The sequence below is a fragment of the Acinonyx jubatus genome, chromosome F2 (genome assembly GCF_027475565.1).
Source record: "Acinonyx jubatus isolate Ajub_Pintada_27869175 chromosome F2, VMU_Ajub_asm_v1.0, whole genome shotgun sequence".
Taxonomy (NCBI): Eukaryota; Metazoa; Chordata; class Mammalia; order Carnivora; family Felidae; genus Acinonyx; species Acinonyx jubatus.
The window spans coordinates 18,799,294-18,805,293 of record NC_069394.1 but is presented as its reverse complement, the minus strand read 5'-3'; the positions used below and the strand labels follow the sequence as shown (position 1 = coordinate 18,805,293).

The 6,000-nt window shown below is 41.2% G+C and overlaps 1 long non-coding RNA gene across 1 annotated transcript in view; it reads left to right on the top strand.

Moving 5' to 3' along the window:
* Positions 1-760: 760 nt before the first annotated feature.
* LOC128312859 (uncharacterized) overlaps positions 761-6,000 on the top strand; it is a 71,816-nt gene continuing 66,576 nt past the window's right edge. Inside the window, exons 1-2 of the long non-coding RNA XR_008292709.1 lie at positions 761-879; positions 2,256-2,363. This is a non-coding gene — a long non-coding RNA (uncharacterized LOC128312859). The remainder of the gene's footprint in view (positions 880-2,255; positions 2,364-6,000) is intronic.

Sequence of the window (6,000 nt, the reverse complement as noted above, 5' to 3'; positions counted from 1 at the left end):
GTGATAAGGGAAATTGGTTACCAGTTCATGCCCTGTAACCACTGGTGTCTCCAAAAGTTCATTTTGTACACATTCGGTTACTTTACAGACCATGTTGAATAAATAATTGGATAACTGCATAGCTGACTAATAGCTTTTTGCTTATTTTGGGATAAGCCCTGTGTAATTCTCAGGTATCTCTTAATTGTTTGATTATTTAACAAAAGGTTCTTGCCTGTTAAGACTTCAAAACCTTTGAAGTCATAGTTGGAGGTAGTTTTTCATGTACAGTCATAATGGGCTCATTTTCTTCTTACTCCTAGGAAGGGTGATAAGACAGATTTGCTCTCAACAAGTGAGATAGTGGCTAATTTAAATGGACCCTCATCCTTTTTTTTAAGTTTACTTATTTATTTTGACAGAAAGAGAGAGCATGAGTGGGGGAGGTGCAGTGAGAGACAAGAGAGAGGAAGAGAATTCCAAGCAGGCTCCACACTCTGAGCGTGGAGCCCAGTGGAGGGCTCAGTCTCACTAAGCACAAAATCGTGACCTGAGGCTAAACCGAGAGTCAGTGATGTTTAACCCACTGAGCCATCCAGCTGTCCCAAATGGACCCTCATTCTAAAGCAGGCCACTGTCTCCCTTAGTCTGTGATCGAGTTATTCCAAGTAGGTTACAATGATTAACTCAGTAGGCGATCAATGAAGTGTGTAAAAGGAATGAATCATGTACTGTGGGTCAATTTCCAAAGCCAGTTCTCTGATTCTGTTACTTGCATTCCCAGGACTGCAGCTACACACCTTCTTCTACATGCCGTGCAGTCTGGTTTCCTTTTCCAAGGACCCGTGCTGTGCTTTTGTCCATGGCTCACCTTGTGTGGTGACGTCGAGACTTCTGAAGGTAGGTATTTTCTTAAAATGATGCGCCTCTACATTCCATGGAGCCTAGTCCTAACTATTAGGCAACACAGTGTGAAGATAAACTTTCCATCTAAATCGCCAGGCGCTGGCAAAAGCAGACCTTGTCTCCTGAACGACATGCAGATGCTTGCACTTATGCTTTATTTTTTATCTGACAGTTTGCTCCTCATATTCTTTGTGCCCTAGTTTACTCAGTTTATTTATTAAAAAAAATTTTAATGTTTATTTAATTTTTTTTTGAGAGAGAGAGAGACAGACACAGAGGTGTCAGTGGGGGAGGGGCAGAGAGAAAGGGAGACACAGAATCCAAAACAGGCTCCAGGCTCCAAGCTGTCAGCACAGAGCCCGACGTGGGACTCGAACTCACAGACTGAGAGATCATGACCTGAGCCGAAGTTGGATGCTTAACCGACTGAGCCACCAGGTGCCCCAAATCACATGATAATTAGGAAGCCAACTCAAATCCTTCTCACCTGGCTCATCACTAACTTCTTTATCACCCACAGTTTCTAAATGCCCGTTGATCACCTTTTTGTAGAAGTTCTGAGACACAGATCTTTCTGCATTCTGAGATAATGGTTTAAACACCCTTCTGCTTACAGATTAAAATAAAATGAATGCAAAAGTCCTACTAGCATGTTAATAGAATCCATTATAAGAGTTTGGAGACCAGTGCTGGTACTTAAATCAAGTTGGACACCTTGTCATTGTCTACACAATAGACGTAGTTTTGCCTACCATGTTGAGAAAGCGGTAGCTAGAATGGCTGGTAGGATCTGCAAGCCTCTACCTTGAACAATCAACAAAATTGCCAATTCTGCTGTGTCCTAGTGCCAGGCAAGGAGGTATCTTGCCAATTGCAGACAGGATTGTTACTTCTACATCTTAATAGAGAACATTGTTCTGGCCCAAGATGCTTAAAGGAAAACTCCAGATTCATGTCTAAAACAAGCAAAGTTCTTACCAAGAACAAAAACTTTGGAGACAGAATGATTCAGGCTTGAATCCTACCTCAACATTTTGGGCAATTGTTGTAGCTTCCCTGAATCCAATTTGCTCATCTTCCTGTGGAAATAATAATACCTTATAAATAAATAGCTCATTAACTAGTGTTATCTTTCCCTATTCCTGCCTTGGTTAAGGATTGGCTCACTCAATATTGATTCTCAAATACCTCTCTTTTGCTTTCCTTCAGTACAGAGACTAGAGGACTAAGTATTCAATTTTCCTAACTACAATCTAGCCAGGCAATGGTGATGTGATACTGTTCTGACCAATGATATATAAGTTTAAATTTGAGGGGAAGGGCTTCTGCTAGGTAGAAGGCCATTGGCCCTCCTTTCTGCTTGGAACTAGCTGTGATAGCTGGAGGTGCAGCAGATCTTGTCACCACGAAGATGAAAATCATGTGATATGGATGGTGGGATAAGAGGATAGAAAAAGCCTGGTCCTTGACAACATTTGGTGAGCAAAATTTGCATTTAGAAAAATTTTTATCATTCTTCATGAGAAATTAGTTTTATTCCTATTAACATACCACTGAACCCATTTCTTATGAACTAATAATCTGGTTTTGCTATGCTAGAGAGAATGTGCCCACTTACTACCTTGACTTATATTTCAGGGTGACTGAATCATGTGGTTCAACCTTAAATATCTGACAGAGTCAGTACTCAGACCAAACCTTTCTGATTCTGAGGCCCATGTTAATAATCACTGCACATACATCTGCTCCAATGCCAGATACTCAGAAAAATATATATTTTTTAAATTTTTTAAGGTTTGCTTATTTTTGAGAGAAAGAGAGAGAGACAGAGCATGAGCAGGGGAGGGGCAGAGAGAGAGGGAGACACAGAATCCCAAGCAGGCTCTAGGCTCTGAGCTGTCAGCACAGAGACCGACACGGAGCTTGAACCCACAGACTGTGAGATGATGACCTGAGCTGAAGTTGGACACTCAGCCAACTGAGCCACCCAGACACCCCATTCAATGAAATATTAAAGAAAATAAAAGTTACCGACTGACCGATGAATTAAATAGATTCTAATTTTACATTAGAAAGCCTCCTCTTTCAGAACAGTCTCGTACTGACACTGAAATCAAAGTTTTCCATTAGCCAGTTCTTCTCTCTGTGGAAGCAAGAGCTGAGCTGTGAGGCAGCTGAAATAAATTTTGTGTGGTGTTGGCCTTGAAGGCACTGATGAAAGGCAAGCGCTCGGGTTCCTTGGCCAGGCCCCACAGGATGCACACTTGTGGCCTTAGAGGCATGGCACAGGGGAACCACTCAGAGAAAACTGCCAAGTGTACGTGCAGCAGGAATGAGCCTCCGCCTCAGATGGCCTTGCTTGGCTCTGTAATCATAGCCCTTTTAAGGGATCAGAGCAGAGACAGCAAATTCCACATTAATCCACTTTTTAAGAACAGAAGAGATGTTGTTTGGTATTAGCCAATAAGCTGTAGTGACTCAAAAATGGGTCACAGATATTGCCTTTTGCCCAGGTTGAACGCCAAAAACATACTGGGCATTGTGTCCAAAATGGGATTAAATGAGTCCAGGTCCAGATAGTGCACAAGCTTGATTATATACGGCTTAGTAAAGCACTGTGTTCACTGGAAACAGAATCTAGATTTCCTTCCACTTGTCCAAATCCTGAAGTATTTATTTAAAACACAAAATGCTTGGGATAGCTATATATTTCCTCTTAAATGCTCTGTTGCCTATTTCCAATAACAGAATGAAGAAAGCCTCAATTAGGCATTAGTGATTTTTTTAAATCAATCAAATCAAATTATTATTTTTTTAAAGCAATGTCTATACTCAACTTAGGGCTTGAAGTCACAATCCCAAGATCAAGAGTCACATGCTCTGCTGGCTGAGCCAGCTAGATGCCTCAGTAGTACTTTAAATTTTAATCAGGAAAAGAGTATATGTTCATGACTAAATTTTCAAATAGTATTGAAGGGTAGAAAGCAAAAACTAAAAATCCCCTGATCTCATAGTCTAACTCCTTAGGGGTTATCACTGTTAACAATTTCTTGAGTACTTGTACAGAACTATTCTATGAATGACCAGTATACTGTTATGGGTTGAATTGTATCCTCTGAAAAAAGGTATCTTGAGGTCCCAATCCCCCCAGTGCTTTGGAATGTGACCTTATTTTGGAAAATCAATCTTTACAGAGTGAATCAAGTTAAAATGAAGTCATTAAAGTGGGTCCTAATCCAATGTGACTAGTGTCCTTATGAAAAGAGGAAATTGGGAGGTGCCTAGTGGCTCAGTCGGTTGAGGGTCTGACTCTTGATTTCGGCTCAGGTTGTGATCCCAGAGTCATGGGATGGAGCTCTGCATCAGGCTCCATGCTGAGCATGGAGACTGTTTGGGATTCTCTCTCTCTCTCTCTCTCTCTCCCTCTCCCTCTCTCTCTCCCTCTCCCTCTCCCTCTCCCTCTCCCTCTCCCTCTCCCTCTCCCTCTCCCTCTCCCTCTCCCTCTCCTCTCCCTCTCCTCTCTCCCTCCCTTTGTCCTTCTCCCTGCTCTAGCACTTGCTTGCTCTAAAAAAAAGGTGGGGGGTGGGATTGGGAAATTGGAGTCAGAAACAGACACATAGGGAGAATACCATGTGAAGATGAAGCCAGAGATTGGGGTGCTTCTTCTACAAGCCACAGAACACCAGAGACTGCCATCGAACCCCCAGAAGCTGGGGAGAGGCATGGAACAGTTCTGCCCACACAACCCTCAGAAGGAACCAGCCCTGCTGTCACCTTGATTTTCAATTTCTAGCCTCTGGAGCTGTGAGACAATAACTTTCTGTTGTGTAAGTCTCCCAGGTTGAACTATGTGGTTCGAGCAGCCCTAGCAAACTAGTACACGTGTGGAAACTGATATTGATATACATAGAGGGGCATATATATTGTCTTATTTACTATTTCATTTCTTAGTGAGTCACAACTCATTCTAGTCCCTCTTTGCCTTTGTCTGGTTTCAATAACTCTATGCCTGATTTTTCTCCAGTTTAATAACAGTTGAGATTTCAACAGTGCTGTTAGCCTTATAAATCCTTCCACACATATGAGTGTATGGATTACTCTGGCCCTGATTATATGGCCACTTTTTTGTCATTTTTTCATAAACTGCTGGATGTCCAGTAAATGCCAAGCACTGTGCAATGTTTTGGAGGATGCAGACATTAAGAAAATAAGGAGAATATGTGTATCACTCTGTTTGAAGCTAAAGAGATTCCCGGAAAAAAAGTAAACTCAGGATGAAATATTATATTCATGATCCAAGTACCTGATGCCAGGTCTCCTTAAAGTGACATACTAGATCAAAAAGAGTAAGAAAGTGTAAATTTAAACCCATCATAGTTAGGTGAAACTGTCCATTAAGATCATCAAATTCTATTTTCTCTGATTCTGTATGCAACCTTTTCCATTTTTGTAAAGTTTCCCCACACAAACTTTCCCATTGACGATGACACCACATGATACATTTGCTCACTGTCTCCCCATGCTAAGTCGAGCACCTGGCTCACACTGTGTACTCATTAAGTGTTTGTTGAATTGACTGTTATACATGTTGTTATACAACATACAATGTTGTGTGCCTACTGTGAGTCAGAAATTGGGCTAAGCACTTTTTTATGTTAAGATTTCTCATAATAAATTAGCAGTTTGACACTCTGATGAATTAGTTGCTGATTTATGGATCAGATTAAATGGGTTAAAACTCTGAGAACCTCATCAACTCTTTACTCCAGGTACGTGTAGTTCCTGAATTTGTAAACCCAAGGCCTAGACGCGTCTCTGCCTTCAGGCACTTTGAGAAGCAATTTTATCGAATTCTCTTGATTCTCTCATCATTTATTAATTCAGTCAGCTGTTCATTCACTTGTTTCCTCACAGTTCACTTCACTTGAGTTTTCTTTCATGCTTTTATCAGACAATGAGCCCTTTCACCTATGATGTGTCAGGAAGTCAGGAACGAGGGTTGGTATTAAATGAGGATTCAAAAATACTAAAGACAGTCTTGTCCTGCAAGAGCTAATATTCTCTTTAAAGTGACTTCTGGGAGTTACACCTTTGGCTATTTTGAAGGTAACATAC